This window comes from Anolis carolinensis, chromosome 2, assembly GCF_035594765.1.
Source record: "Anolis carolinensis isolate JA03-04 chromosome 2, rAnoCar3.1.pri, whole genome shotgun sequence".
Classification (NCBI taxonomy): domain Eukaryota; kingdom Metazoa; phylum Chordata; class Lepidosauria; order Squamata; family Dactyloidae; genus Anolis; species Anolis carolinensis.
This window is the reverse complement of record NC_085842.1, coordinates 209,171,426-209,188,100: the sequence shown is the minus strand read 5'-3', so window position 1 is coordinate 209,188,100 and position 16,675 is coordinate 209,171,426. Positions and strand designations below refer to the sequence as shown.

The 16,675-nt window shown below is 42.9% G+C and overlaps 1 protein-coding gene across 2 annotated transcripts in view; it reads left to right on the top strand.

Moving 5' to 3' along the window:
* The first annotated feature begins 6,985 nt into the window (after positions 1-6,985).
* smug1 (single-strand-selective monofunctional uracil-DNA glycosylase 1) overlaps positions 6,986-16,675 on the top strand; it is a 43,344-nt gene continuing 33,654 nt past the window's right edge. The window contains exons 1-2 of one of the 2 annotated variants that reach the window (XM_062971632.1): positions 6,986-7,046; positions 9,901-10,076. The gene's annotated coding sequence lies outside the window, so the exon portion shown is untranslated. The remainder of the gene's footprint in view (positions 7,047-9,900; positions 10,077-16,675) is intronic. The other variant, XM_008103627.2, reaches the window with a different exon arrangement.

Here is a 16,675-nt window from a genome sequence, read left to right as displayed (position 1 = left end):
GTTGAGGAGGGGTTGCTCTTTTGCATATGGGCCCTGCTTCCAACAAGACCGTGGAAATATGCAGTTTAGGACTTTAGCTCCCAGAACCCTCCATCAAGCATGAACACTGGTTGAAAATTATACAAATTATAGTCAAAGAGGTAACAACTTTGCTGGTCCAACTATTCTCTCCCCCAGTCTGGGAAGGGGCTTCAACTCAAAATTGCTCAAACATGACCCTTGCTTAGCCAGCACAAAGGCTGGAGACTGTAAAGGCAGAGATATCTGGAACAGCAGTCTACATGTCAAACCCACCTCCCTTCAACTCTTCAATGCATTCTTAGGACATCAGATACTGTTTGATGTTGGAAATTAAGCAGGGTCAGTCCTGGTTAGTCTTTGGAAGGAAGACCATCACTTCTGAAGTACTCCTTGCCTAAGAAAGTTTTGTAAGATTCATGAGATCACGATGAGTCAACAAACTTGAAGACAAACATACACACTGGACATCATGTTCCATATATCTCACGGGGCTGCTGACAACTCCTGTTCTCACCAAATTTCAGATCCATGCCTATCTATATTTATTTATTATTTATTACATCATTTCTACTCCGCCCTTCTCACCCCTCAGGGGACTCAGGGCGGCTTACAACATGAACATATATATCAAAACAATTTATATCATGTTTAAAAATCCATTTAAATTAAAAACTTACATTAAAATTGAGAGCTTACATTAAATAACCTACATAGTTATACATATAAATATACATTCAGGCGTGTTTCAAGTCCAAGTGGGGCAATCAGTGAGTCGTATAATTATCGTATCTCATTTCTACTGCTACTCTTGTTCAAAGGCCTAACCACTTTTTTGTTCTTTTTCGGAAAGACAAGAGGGAGGGAGCCTGTCTAATTTCATTTGGGAGGGTGTTCCATAGACGGGGGGCCACCACTGAAAAGGCCCTGTCCCTCGTCCCCGCCAGCCGCACCTGTGAGGCTGGCAAGACCGAGAGCAGGGCCTCCCCGGAAGATCTTGGATTCCACGATGGGTCATAGCAGGAGACACGTTCGGACAGGTAAGCTGGGCCAGAACCGTTTAGCGCTTTATAGGCTAAAGCCAGCACTTTGAATTGTGCTCGGTAGCTGATCGGCAGCCAGTGGAGCTGACGTAGCAGAGGAGTGGTATGCTCCGTGTACGTTGCTCCAGTTAACAGCCTGGCTGCCTCCCGTTGGACTAGTTGGAGCTTCCGAACAGTCTTCAAAGGCAGCCCCACGTAGAGTGCATTGCAGTAATCTAATTGGGATGTAACAAGAGCGTGGACCGCCGTGGCCAAGTCAGGCTTCCCAAGGTACGGGTGCAGCTGGCGCACAAGTTTTAACTGTGCGAAGGCTCTCCTAGCCACCACTGAGACCTGGGGTTCCAGGCTCAACAATGAGTCTAGGATCACCCCCAGACTGCGCACCTGCGCCTTCAGGGGGAGTGTGACCCCATCCAGCGCAGGCTGTAATCCAATACCCTGTTCGGCCTTCCGACTGATCACGAAGACCTCTGTCTTGTCTGGATTCAATTTCAATTTGTCCGGCCCTCATCCAGTCTGACACAGCGGTTCAGGACCTGGACAGCCTCCTTAGTGACAGGTGGAAAAGAGTGACAGAGCTGGACATCATCTGCATACAGATGACACCGCACTCCTAAACTCCCAGCGGCTTCATGTAGATGTTAAACAACAAGGGGGACAATACCGACTCCTGCGGGACCCCACAAGTCAATGGTTGTGGGGCCGAGCATGTGTCCCCCAATGACACCATCTGGGACCGACCCTCCAGGAATGAGTGGAGCCACTGCAAAACAGTACCTCCAAGACCCATCCCCGCGAGGCATCCCAGAAGGATACCATGGTCAACGGTATCGAAGGCCACTGTGAGGTCCAGCAGAACCAGCAGGGACACACTCCCCCTATCCAGCTCCCGACGAAGATCATCCACTAAGGCGACCAAGACTGTCTCGGTACCATGCCCCGGCCTGAAGCCAGACTGCGCCGGATCTAGAAAAGCTATATGAATAGCTTCATCAAATTTCAGACCCATGCATATTTATATGAATAGCTTCTTCAAAGTGCAGACTGGTGGGCAGAGCAGGGAGAGAATCTAATCCTTCCTCCAGCTTTTTAAAGGCTGTTTCACCTACAGGCATTACTTCTGGCCACGAAGCCCCACCAGGTAGAAAATGCATTAGAAGAAACTGAGGTGCTGAATCAGCTCATCCAGATCTCCCTGCTCACCATCTTGAACTGAGAATGACTTGTAAACTGGATCTCAAAACACACCCTTCGAGTCTCTTTTTCAGCCTTGAAAGGCACAACAAACCCAAGGGATAAAACCAAACCCTCAAAACCAGCTTGAGAATTTTTGCAGCGGGACTTTAATGTTCCACTTAATTTGAGTTTTACCCACCCCCCAGCACACATTTTTTATTCCTTAGTTGTATTCAATTCTAAAACCTTGACAATAAGAGCCATGCTAGAAACTAAATTAACACTGGAGGGGTAGAGAGCCAGTGTGGATGTAGAAATTTGAGCATTGGACCATGACTCTGGGTTTGAATTCCAACTCAGACATGGAAACACAATGGTTGACCTTGCCCAAGGCATACATTTTCTACGTTCTATATTGAAAACCTTAGAAACCAGGGGCATATTAGAAATTGAAATAATATAGCAGAATTATACAATTTAAGTGAGCCAGTGTGGCAGTTTGAGTGACGGATCACAACTGAAGAACAGGGCTGGAATGCACTCAGTCACCAAAACCTACTGGGTCATACTCACTCAGCCTCAGGCTGGATCTACACTGCCATATAACCCAATTCCTGAATTCAGATTATCTGTTTTGAACTAGATTATATTGAAGATGCCTCTGGCTGAAATATAATTTTTAATAATGTGAGTCTAGGGCTAGATCTACACTGCCCTATATCCCAAGATCTGATCCCAGATTATCTTCTTTGAAACGGATTACATGAGTCTACATTATCATATAATCTGGGAAGTTAAATACACTGAAAGCCAAAACCAAGGTCACAACAACATGTTATGGAACTCCAATGTGCTGATGATAATGTAGTCTGTGCGGATTCAGAAGATCTACAAGCCACTCTAAACACCTTTGCAGAAGCATATGAGAACCTTGGCCTCTCATTAAACATTGAGAAAATCAAAGTGCTCTTCCAGCAGTCACCAGCCAATCCCTCTGCAATGCCAGAAATACAGCTTAATGGTGTAACATTAGAAAATTTTGACCATTTCCGCTACCTTGGCAGCCACCTCTCCACAAAAGTTAACATTGACGCTGAAATACAGCACCGCCTGATGTCTGCGAGTGCAGCATTCTTCTGAATGAAGCAGACAGTGTTTGAGGATTGGGACATCTGTAGAGATACCAAGGTGCTTGGTTATAAAGCTATTGTCCTCCTAGTCCTGTTATAAGCCTGTGAAACGGGGACTGTCTACAGACGTCACACTCAACTCCTGGAACAATTTCATCAGTATTGCCTCCGACAAATTCTGCAAATCTCTTGGGAAGAAAGGCAGACAAATGTCAGCGTGCTGGAAGAAGCAAAGACCACTAGCATTGAAGTGATGCTCCTACGCCGTCAACTCTGCTGGACTGGCCATGTTGTCTGAATGCCTGATCTCCGTCTCTCAAAGCAGTTACTATACTCCCAACTCAAGAACGAAAAATGGAATGTTGATGGGCAGGAAAAGAGATTTAAAGATGGGCTTAAAGCTAACCTCAAAAACTGTGGCATAGACACTGAGAACTGTGAAGCCCTGGCCCTTGAGTAATCTAGCTGGAGGTCTGCTGGAACCAGCAGTGCTGTGGAATTTGCACAAATGGAGGGCGAAAGGGAAAAGGTGTGCCAAGTTGACCCTGACCGGGACCACCTTCCACCTAGAAACCAATGTCCTCACTGTGGAAGAACATGTGGGTCACGAATAGGGCTCCACAGTCACCTACAGACCACCACCAGGACTACATCTGGAAGGCCATCGTACTCTCAACGAGGGATCGCCTAAGTAAGCAAGCATAATCTGGGATAAGCAGATCATCTGTGATCAGATTCTGGGATATAGGGTAGTACAGAAGGGGCATACATGGCTACATAATCCAAATCAGATAATCTGGATTCAGACACTGGATTATAGGGCTGTGTGGATGGGGCCTCTGAGGAAGGCAAAGGCAAAACTTCTTTGAACCAATCCTGCTGATAAAACCCAAGACCCCTCCACACAGCCATAACACCCAGAATATCAAGACAGACAATCCAAAATATCTGCTTTGAGCTGGGTTATCTGAGTCCACACTGCCATATAACCCAGTTCAATGTGGATTTTATACAGCTGTGTGGAAGGGGCCACAGTGATGGGTTTGCCATAGGTTGGAAATAAGGCCTGCAATAGGAGTGGTACAGTGGATTACTGTGAGTATTCCAGGCTGTATGGCCATGTTCCAGAAGCATTATTTCCTTACGTTTCACCTGCATCTATGGCAGGCATTCTCGAAGGTTGTGAGGTATGTTCGAAACTAGACAAGTGGGGTTGAGATATCTGTGGAATGTCTGGGTGGGAGAAAGAACCCTTTGTCTATTTGAGGCAGGTATGAATGTTGCAATTGGCAACCTTGATTAGCATTGAATAGCCTTTCAGCTTCAAGGTCTGCCTACTTACTGCCTGGGTGAATCCTTTGTTGGGAGATGTTAGCTGGCCCTGATGGATTCATGTCTGGAATTCCTCTGTTTTTTGTGTGTTCTTTATTTACTGTACTGATTTTAGAATTTTAAAACACCGGTGGCCTGATTTTGTTGATTTTCATGGTTTCCTCCTTTCTGTTGAAATTGTCCACATGCTTGTGGATTTCAGTGGCTTCTCTGTGTAGTCCACCATGGCAGTTGTTAGTGTGGTCCAGCATTTCTGTGTTCTCAAATAATAGTCTGTGTCCAGGTGGGTTCAACGAGTGCTCTGCTATGGCTGACTTTTCTGGTTGAGTTAGTCTGCAGAGCCTTTCATGTTTCTTGATTTGTGTTTGGACAAATCCACAGCTGCATGGTATACGGTACACTCCTGCAGAGGTCTGCCCCGTGCCCAACAGTCTGAGGGACCCTGAACTGGCCCTCTGCTTAAAAAGTTCAAGGAGCCCTGATTTAGGTGAACATTGGCCCTTGTACAATCCTGATTCCTGCAAATGTAAATAGTGGTATGGACAAAATATTGGATCCAAATGGAAATCATTCTTAGAGCAGGCTGATAGAAATGGAAGAATCACCAGGCCCTACCACCTTCTTAAAATCTCTTTGATTTCACTGCCTGTGGTGGTCCCTATGTAGACTTGTCCTCAGCTGCATGGTGTACAGTAGACTCCTGCATAGGTTTTTTTTTTTTTTTTTTGTCAAGAGCGACTTGAGAAACGGCAAGTCACTTCTGGAGTGAGAGAATTGGCCGTCTGCAAGGACGTTGCCCAGGGGATGCCTGGATGTTTTGATGTTTTTACCATCCTTGTGGGAGGCGTTGCCCAGGGGATGCCTGGATGTTTTGATGTTTTTACCATCATTGTGGGAGGCTTCTCTTGTGTCCCCGCATGGAGCTGGAGCTGATAGAGGGAGCTCATCTGCGCTCTCCCCGGGTGGGATTCGAACCCGGCAGCTTGCAGATCAGCAGCCCAGCCTTCAAGTCACAAGGCTTTAACCCACTTCTCCACCGGGGGCTCCTCCTGCAGAGGTGAGAGGAGCTCTCTTGTCCTTTGCTGAACTTAACATTTGTTGGATTTTCTTGGTAGGTCTGTAGATAGTTTGTAGGTCGTGTTTCTTCATCAGCTTGCCTATGCGGTGAGTGGTTCTCTTGATGCATGGAAAGAACACTTTTCCTTTGAGTGGATCTTTGTTTTTACTCTCATGGCTTGTTCTTGGCCTTCCAGCTCTTCTGATGTCTGTGGTGCAATATCTATCGGCCTGTAGAGCCCAGTTTAGGTGGTTTAGTTCCCCTTGGAGGAGGTGAATGTCTGCTTTGAACTGGGTTATCTGAGTCCAGGCTGCCATATAACCCAGTTCAATGTGGATTTCATACATCTGTGTGGAAGGGGATTCAGTGATGGGTGTGCCATAGGATAGAAACAAGGCCTGCAATGGGAGTGGTAGTGTGTGCATTCAATCCTTCTCCCCAGGTGGACAGGGGAGGAAAGGTGTGGCACTCCCTCCCAATCTGCTCCAGGGCCTTGCACTGCCCCTTTTCCTTCCTCACAGACCTTCTTCTTCTTCCTTCCTCCTTCGGTGAGGAAGAGCCTTTCCCCTTGATTCCCTCCGCCCCTGCCTCTCCCTAACCTAACCCTCCCCTTGGCCCTTCGCTCTTCTTCATCTTCTTCTTCCCCGTCTCCTTTTGTCTCTCTCCAGGACAGACACCACGCCGCCTGCCAGAACAGCAACGCTCTTCCCTCTCCCTCCCTTTCTCCTTCCCTCCCTCCCTCCTCCGCCTGATGTATGAGCCGCGGAGGGAAATGTCAGGGAAGATGCTAAATTGGACACGAGCGAGCGGCTGCGCGAGAGAGAGGGAGGGAGGGCGGGAGTTGGGAGCAGAAAGGGAGGGGCTCCTTTCCTTCTCTGAAAAGGGGGGGGGCACACAAAAGCACCCTTCCATATTTGAGGCGAGAGGGAGAAACCAGCAAAGCCGCGCGACGGAGGCGAGGCAGCGTTGAGGGGAGAGAGAGAGAAATTGGAGCGAGGCGCTCCCTGCCTCTCCCTCCCTCCCTTCCCGCCGCTGATGGATGGCGCTTTCATAACTTCCTCTGTATTAAAGCGCGGGTTCACCGCGAGGGCAGGCCCATCCATCACGGCGCTGAATGGGCCTTTGATTTGCTGAGAGCACCAGGCGCGCGGCGCGGGCTGTCTGCTCTGCCGGCGCGGCTAATATCATCTCGCGCGGCAGCCGGGGAGGGAGGAGGAGGGAGGGAGAGGGGGTGACGTCACAGGGAGGGAAGGCGCCAAAGGAAAAGAGCGACGCAGCGCGCGCCCACAGGTAGAGGCCAACGGTTGCTTATGGTTCAACGGTCGAAGTGCGCGCGCGCCTGCATTCCAGAGGGAGGGGGGAGTGGGGGGAATTCCCCACGCAAAACATGGGTCCTCCTGGTCTCATTGGGAAGAGAAGGCAAAAGGGGGCTAGGCCTAGGACCGTGGTTCTCAACCTGGGGTCCCCAGATGTTTTTGGCCTTCAACTCCCAGAAATCCTAACAGCTGGTAAACTGGATGGGATTTCTGGGAATTGTAGGCCAAAAACATCTGGGGACCCCAGATTGAGAACCACTGTGCTAGGAGGAGCTGAAAGGTGGCCCCAGAGGGCACCCTCTCCTCTCGCACTACATGCCGGTAGGAGAATTTCACGTGAAAGGCGGTTGTTTGCCTTTGGAACTTTCCAGCTTTCAAAACAGATTTTGAAGCTGCAAGGCCATTCAATGCTAATCAAGCTGGCCAATTGCACCACTCAACAGTTGCCTCAATGAGCCCCCCGTGGCGCAATGGGTTAAACCCTTGTGCCGGCAGGAGTGCTGAGGGACAGTCGGGTTTGAATCTGGGGAGAGCGAGTGAGCTCCCTTTGTCAGCTCCAGCTCTCCATGTGGAGCAAACACGGCTGGTGGGGACGAGGGAGAGGGCCTTCTCAGTGGTGGCCCCTCGGCTCTGGAATTCTCTCCCTAGGGAGATTAGATTAGCACCTACCCTGGCCACATTCTGCAAAAATGTGAAGACTTGGATGTTCCAACTTGCATTTGAACTGTAGTTCCGTTTTCATCACCAGCCAGTCTTAACTATTTACTGCCCTAACCCTCAGCACTTTAACCTATTCCTGAATCTCACTGCCTTGTGTTTTTGCACATGCCCGCCTTCCCTGTAATTTCTTAATAGCCCCACCCTTTGATGCTCGCTATGTATTTTATGGGTGTTATTATACTATTATTGTTTTACTTATATATGCTGTTGTATTGTTTTATCTATTGATCGGGCTTGGTCCCCATGTGAACCGCTCCGAGTCCCCTTGGGGAGATTGAAGTGGGTTATAAAAAAGTTTTATTATTATTATTATGAGAGAAGCCTCCCATAAGGAAGGTAAAACATCAAACATCTGGGTGTCCCCTGGGCAACATACTTACAGACGGCCAATTTTCTCACACCAGAAGCAACTTGCAGTTTCTCAAGTCGCTCCTGACACGAAAAAGAACTTTCCTCAAGTAGACAAGAGTTCCTTCTCCCACCCTGGACCTTCCATAGATATATAAATTCCACTTGCATAGTTTTCCAACAGATCTCAACATGCCTGTCATAGATGTGGATGAAATGTCAGGAGAGAATGCTTCTTTAACATGGCCATACAACCCGGAAAACTCAGCAATCCAGTGATTCCGGACAACACATTGCCTTAGAGTCATTTCTAACTTATGGCGAACCTACCACAGGGTTCTCAGGGTCTGAGGGCCCTTCCACACAGCTATATAACCTAGAATATCAAGGCAGATAATCCACAGTGTCTGCTTTGAACTGGGTTATCTGAGTCCACACTGTCATATAACCCAGTTCAAAGCAGACAATGTGAAAGGGGCCTGAGAGTGTGTGACAGTACATTAGCTGCTATGGCTCAATGCTATGGAACCATGGGAGGTATAGTTTTACAAAAATATGGAACCATGGGAGGTGTAATTTTACAAATAAAATTAAAAGATGGGTTTTAAGCCATCCTTAAAAACTGGAATAGACACTGAGAACTAAGAAGCCTTGGCACTTGAGTGCGCTAACAGGAGGTCTGCTGTGACCAACAGTGCTGTGGAATTCGAAGAGGCGGGAATGGAGGGTGAAAGGGACAAATGTGCCAATAGGAAGGGGCGTGAAGCCAACCCTTGTTGGGATCACCTTCCATCTGGAAACCAATATCTTCACTGTGAAAGAGCATGAAGATCAGGAATAGGCCTCTACGACCACCTACAGATCTACCACCAAGACCTTACACCAAGACAATCATACTCGGATTGCTGATGATGAGTTTTACATGGCCTTGAGCCTAAGAATGCTGGAGCTTCACCAAACTCCCAGAATTTCATAGCAGTTAAAGCGGTGTCAAACTACATTAATTCAACAGGAGGTGTACACCAAGGTTGCCGTTTGCCTTTTCATTACAAATAGGTGTCATTTATACCAAAGAGGTGGCCTTCACTTATATTTTCCAACTTCATATTCACACAGGGGAAAGAGCGAGTTCTGTATGAGTGAGTTACATTTCCAGCACACAACTGCACAATGCTTCATGATGGCAGCTGGGGTGGGTTTAGAAGGGTGGGAATGACTTGGAGAATGGGAATCATATTGACAATATCTTAAAAATAAAGCCAGCCCAAAGGTTTAAGTGTTGGCCTATGATCTTGAAGGCCAGGATTCAGATTCTTCTCAGCCATTGAACTTCCTTGTCTGACCATGGCCAAGTCACAACCTCTAAGCCTCAGAGGAAGGCAAAGGCAAACTTCTAATTAAATCTCGCATAGGGTCGCTTAAATCAGAAACAACTTGAAAGTAGACAACAACTTCAGAGTACATCCCATTCTCACATTTGTACTGCTTAAGATATAAAAATAATTCAGGTTATTTTGGAACGGCTTTAGAGAATGCAACAACTCAATCTTTCATCATCATCATTATTATTATTATTATTATTATTATTATTATTATTATTATTATTATTATTATTCAGTTTTAGCTTATGGTATTATCTTTCTGCAAAATGCACAAACCACATATTTCCAGTGAAACACTTTTATGTACATTATCATTTGTTACATGCCTTCCAATCAATACTAATTTAAGGTGACTGTTTTGTTGTATTTTCTTGACAGTTTTCTTTCAGAAGAAGTTTACCATTGCTTTCCTCTTAGGCTGAGAGAGTATGACTTGCCCAAAGTCACCCAATCAGTTTCCATGGCCAAGCAGAGATTTGAAGTCTGACCTCTCAGTATCCTAATTCATCACATTGCCCCTGTCTTGAATTTGCACCTGTGGAATGGATTCAAAAGTGAGTTTGGTGGTACCAATATTACATTGATTTTGTGTCATACCTGCCTCATGCTTGCCTGATAACCATCAAGGGCAATGTGCTCTTAAGTTTCTAGCACTTGTGAAGGTTTGTGAGGTGGTGGTGGTGGTGGGAAGAACAGTGAAAAAATGCTTTCTTTTAACAAGGAATAATGCCACTTAACATTGTAATGTTATTTTTTGCCATAACATTGGTCAGATGCTTTCAGTGTTAGACCATTATGCTGGTCAAGTAAATATATGCATCTGCCCAACCATCATAGGATATGTGTGCGTGAAATGTTTTCTGAGTGTTAACTGTATGTGTCCTTGCAATCAGAAATATATATGGAGGGAAATAAAAGGACTGGGGGAAAACAGAGGGAGTTGCCCTTCCTCATGAATTCATGTGCCTGCATACAGATTCTCCTTAGAAACAGAGAGAATGAGGCAGGGAGAGACAGGAACACTTGTCCATGTGTGCTCTAAATAGGCAGGTCTCTTGCTGCATACAAACATCCCCTGCCTGCACAAACAGTTCACATCATGTATGCAGTTATCCTGCTGAATTTGTGTACTTTCTAAAAGGCTAGCCATAACTGTTACAACATGAAGGAATATAGCAAGTTCAAGGGCAGTCTTAAGATAAAGTAATGAATTATAAAGTGAAATTTTGCTCTTTTGAAATTGGGGTTTTCTGGAATGCAGATTCCCTCCCCTCTCCTTTCAATTTCCCCGTTTTACAGTGTGGATTTGGGTCCTCTTGTGGGCCATGAATTATGATTCCATTGAATTCCATGCTTATAATGACATGGAGCTGAGAAGAAGTAACTGACTTGAATGCTGAGAGAGAGAGAGTGTGTGTGTGTGTCTAAGTCTTGAATGTGTGTGGCACTGTCGGCAAACTAAGAACAGCCTTTCAGATTTCAGTGTGGTTTTCTTTTAAGGAAGTGGGTATGCCTTTCACCAAGATTCAGTAAAAGTTTCAAAGACTGGTTATTGGATATAGCTAATCTTAGACTGCAAATGGCCATTTATTTCAGTAAATGAATAAATGTGTCCGTAAAGCTATAACAGCAATGCGGCACAATTACCCTAGCACCAATTTTTGTTTTTACACAAAAAAAATGTATGCTTCTATCATGGGCATCTAGTTGATAGCTCTCCTTTGCAATGTTTCTAATAATGTGCCTCAGTATACAATTGCAGTGGGTACGTGACTAGAAGGGTGATACCTCTCTTACATCCTGCTTGTAGGTTTTCCAAGAGGAATCGGTTCCTCACTGCAGAACTATAGGTTAAATAGACTTTTGAACATATCTAGCTAGTCTCTTCCTTTGTTCTTAAGCAGTGGCTTCTCAGCATGTCAAACTGATGAGACAGCCAAAAGTTTAGAATTCAATCCTAAACATGACAAGGGAGCTATAGACCCCACTGAATTCAATGGGACTTGCTTCTTGATTGCATAGGGAGCTGATCCCTTAGATATTGTCCAGATACAACAACCTTCAAACACAATAATCCCAGACCCTGAAGTGTTTGATTATGGTCTTGTGATCTCATGATGCTGGTGAACCGATACAGCTAATAGAAGGATCTTACAAGAGCTGTGAACTGGGAGGAACATGTGAAGAGGAAGAAGGGGTAGCCTGAACTATCCTAGAAAGACACATTTTAGGAATGGGGGGAAAAGCAGGAGGCAGTGGTGGATGTGGGGGGTCGACTCTTTTGAAGCTGATGGGAAAACAATGAGCCATAACAGTTTTATGATGGCTCTACACAGCCAATTCCATACCTCAACAAAGGGGTTGGTGCTCCATTGTCAGAGTGTGGTAATGTCACAGTGCCTCTTAGATTTAAGAAATTGGACCGCATTGGCGAATGTGGCCAATAAGGCCTCATGAAGCACGTAGAACGACATTGCATAATGATTCCCAATGTCAAGCTGTCATTGAGAGTCAAAGGCTGTCTGCAGTTCAGACCACTAATAATTTGGGGGGAATCTTTTTATTCAGGGACATTAAATCTGAGCTGAACTAGTCAAGCAGATTTGGAGAAAAGGAAAGTGACACTGAGAATGGGAGAGCTGGTTCAGCCCTATAACACAACACAATGTATATGCTCACTCATATCAAAACCAAAGCTCACTAGGAGGTAGCTATATGTTAGACACCAGTGCACATAACAGACCCCTGATGCTGATTTTTTTTCTTTTCAAAATTCAAGAAGGAATTCAGAGGTTACTTTTTGATGTCAGCTCTCTGCTTTAAAATCCCCACTTTTCATGCAGCTATTCTTTAAAACAACTAGGTAGGAATAGAGACAAGTGTGACTGACTAAAAAGTAAGGTCAATGTGCTTGGTAGAGCTTTTTTTTATAAATAAGTATATATATATATATATATATATATATATATATATATATATATATATATATATTTACTATGCACATTCCACCCATATCCAGTGGTGTTGGGCACACATATTTCTACTGCTCAGGATTCCTTGAGAGGTGGTTAGATTACAACCCCCATCACCAACAGATGCTCTGAGAGCAGAGCCAAGAAGGAGCCAGGAAGACAGTTCCACCTTGTCTGCTGTGCCATCAGTTGGAGGCCCCTCGCCCATCATCAACTGATGGTCTGAGGCCAGAGTGAAGAGGGGGAGCCAGGAAGACAGTTCCACCTTGTCTCCTGTGACATCAGCTGGGCCCTTCTCTCTCTCTTTTTTTAAAATTTTTATTGAAGCTTTTAAGTTACAAAGGTCACCCTAAAGGGAAGTTGGGGAAGGTTTAGTCAAGGTGGGGGGATCTAAACTACGACAAAGGGAAAAATGGGGGGTGGGGGGTGGGTAAGGGGTGTGGGAAGTGGGGGAAGGTAAATTCCCTAAATCTAATCATGTGGGGAGGAGGGAGCGTAGGGGAAGGGAAAGAATACACTAGTGATTGGGGTATAAGGGGGGGGGGGGATGGTTGACTTCCTTTCTTCATTCTTCCAGTTTTCTGGTTTCTCTTATGCGTAGTTTTCCTTTAGGTAGTCCTCTAGATCTTTCCAGTCCGTTTTTTTCGTTCTGGTACCTTTATTTTCTTTAACTAGAAATGTTAATCTATCCATGTCTTTTATCTCAATGATTTTGTCTAACCACAAGTCTTTTGTAGGTGGAGTTTCTGATTTCCAATGTTTGGCAATTATGATTCTCGCTGCCGTTATAAAATAAGTGAAAAGTTTGTCTTTATTTACATCCAATTTTTCTTTTGAATCTACGAGGCCTAATAAGAAGGTTTCTGGTTTCAACTCAAGGTTTATTTTTAAAATTTTGTTGCATTCTTTTTGTATTGCTTTCCAGTAACTAGTTAACTTTTTACAATTCCACCACATATGAAAGTAGGAACCAACTTGATCCCTACATCTCCAACAGTGGTTGTTAACATTTTTCCACATTAGTCCTATTTTTTTGGGTGTCAAGTACCATCTGTAGATTACTTTTAACCAGTTTTCTTTGAGTTCTGTTGCATAAGTGTATTTCATTTTCCTCATCCAAATTTCATCCCATTCGTTTAATTTTATTGGTCTACCTATATTTTGTGCCCATTTTGTCATTGAATTGGTGATCTCGGCATCAGCCGTTTCCCATTCTAACAATTTTTTATATATGACTGATACTACTTTATTCTTTCTTTGAATCAAAATGTCCCAGAAGCCATTTTCCATTGTAAAGCCTGTCTTTATGTCATTTTTAAAGGTTTCTTTAATTTGCATGTATTGGAACCAAGAGACATTTTTAAAGGTTTTTTGTATTTCATTCAAGTCCTTAATTTGAGGTGATTTTTGAATTAGACTTTCTTTCTTTAAAATATCCTTGTAGGTCGGCCATTCTATCCACCCCAGAAGCCTTCTCTGGTTGGCTTCTAAGGGGGATAGCCACAATGGTGTTTTTGTATATAGGTAATTCTTATATTTTTCCCAAACTTTTATCAGGGAAGACCTGATAAAGTGGTTTCGGAAATTCTTTTCCACACTCACTTTATTGTACCACAAATAACCGTGCCACCCTCTACGTAGATCATGGCCTTCCAAGGTTAAGATTTTTATTTTTTGGAGATTTGTCCAGTCTTTTAACCAGTCCATGGCACAGGCCTCATGGTACATTCTTAGATCCGGGAGTCCCACTCCTCCTTTATTTTTGGGGGTGATCATAGTACTATGTTTGATCCTGGGTTTTTTATTATTCCAGATGAATCTAGATATGTCCCGTTGCCATTCTTTAAATAAATTATTATTCCTTATTATAGGTATATTTTGAAAAAGATAAAGAATCTTTGGCAAGATAGTCATCTTGATTGTGGCTACTCTTCCTAGTAAAGACAGGTTTAAATTTTTCCATGCGTCTAAATCTTTTCTTATTTCCTTCCATTTTGTGATGTAGTTTAGTTCTAGTAATTGGTTATTTTTGGCTGAAATCCAAATTCCTAGATATTTTATTTTCGAAGGAGTATCTAATCCTGATTCTTCTCTTAATTCATCCTTACTGCTTTTTGACATGTTTTTTGTTAAGATCTTTGTCTTATTTTTATTAATTTTAAGTCCCGCTAATTTTCCAAATTTTGTCCAACCAGTTCTGAATATTATGTTTAGGGTTTTCTATAATGCAAATTATATCGTCTGCAAAAGCCCGGACCTTGTATTCTCGGACATGCTATGCTAATTTATATATATATATATATATATATATATATATATATATATATATACACACACACACACACACTTATAATATAATATTATATACAATTATATAATATTATAATATATTGTAATATACAATTATATAATATTATAATATATTGTATATACATATAATATTGATAATAATGTATTAATGTAATACAGTATACTAATAGTACAATATAGTAATATTAATTATATATATATTACATGTAATATTACTAATATTACAGTATAGTGGTATAGTACAATATAATAATATGCAATGCTAATATTGTGCTATGCTAATAATATAATATATTGTATGTACATATAACTTGTAAGCTGCTCTGAGTCCCTTTCAGGATGAGAAGAGCAGGATATAAATGCAGTAAATAAATAAATAAACTCCCAACATTCATGTGCATTAGTTATGCTGGAAAAGATGATTGCAGTTGCAATCCAAATACATCTGTAGGCTGGAGGATTTCTTGCCTTATTTGTCTTCAGCCAATGAAGGAAGAGGGAAGAATGAATGCTCCATGAATGCTCATACCTCCTTGTCTGTTGGCATGAGAAGGGGCTGGAGATGGTGAAAGCAGCTCATGACTATAGATATCTGATATCTGGCTGGTACTTTCACATTTATTTCATAGGGGAAGAAAGTCTTCATTGCTCCTCTTGTGTGGGGCAATGTTATTTTGCTTATATCTTTGGATAATGAGTTTGTCATTTGTCACATCATTAGAAAATTACTTTTAAAAGAATCCTCCCAGCCAGCATAGGTTTTGAATGGTCTCGTAATATGTTGTACCTTTGTTGAATAGCTTGTAACTGAGAAAAATGTACAGGATTGCAAAAACAAAATGTGGATCGGGTATGCTTTTCTTTTATAAATGCTGTTTACAATGCCATTCATTATGGTTTCAAAATTAATCCTATGGATTTTTAATTTTTATTCTCTCTGTGAACATTTCTTTTTAATGTTTATTATAAAGGCCATTTGGACAAACAGCTTTATGAAGAATTGTTATGTGAAAGCCTCAACATCTGCTGTATTGGCTTGGCCCCACTATATTGGTCAATCCAGCAGCTGTCTGTGGCCTTATTTATGAATAAAAATATTGCATGTAACAAACTCTATATTAAACAGTTTGTTTAATTAGCATTTACAATTGCATATAGTGCAACTGTCGTACTTCTCTGTATGAAATATTATTTTTTCAATTTTGTGTGTGTGGCTTATTTTGAATATTGTCTTTGGCTATGTAAGATTCTCCTGTGTAACACAGTGCAGCAGTTTGGGGAGTATTTGTGTGTGTTTTAAATAACCCAAAGATACCTGTTTTAATTGACTTTGTATAGTGAAAAAGTAAAGACTTAGCAGCATTCCTTTAAAAGCTTTTATATTATAACCTTCATGGTAACTTATTCATCAGGGTGCCTCTTGTAACATTAACTATAACAAACTACCTTTATAAATAAACTTGAGAGCTCTAGGATGGATAACAACAACTAGCATATTAATTTATTCTTCTGCTCTCTGGTTTGCAGTGAATGAGCGGGACAAAGCAAAATGTCCAGGCAGTGCCCTTCTTCACAAAAGTGCAGTCTAAAAAGTTACTGTCAGAAATAATTAGTTGCAAGCATATTCCCAAGATCCTCAAAGTAGTTGGTTGCTTGCTGTTACAGTAGCAATTTCTTAAAGGTTATTCTTTATGTTCCCCAATTCTAAAAATGGTCTAAACCATATACTCTTTTCATTGTATTTAAGAAGGCACCTGAGTCTTTCAAACAGCTGGTCTGGTACAACAGTAAAACACCCTCTCTTTCTGACTACCTTGTTGTTTCCTCCGCATCCACGAGAGAGCACAAGGCACAGCTTGAATATTCTCCTC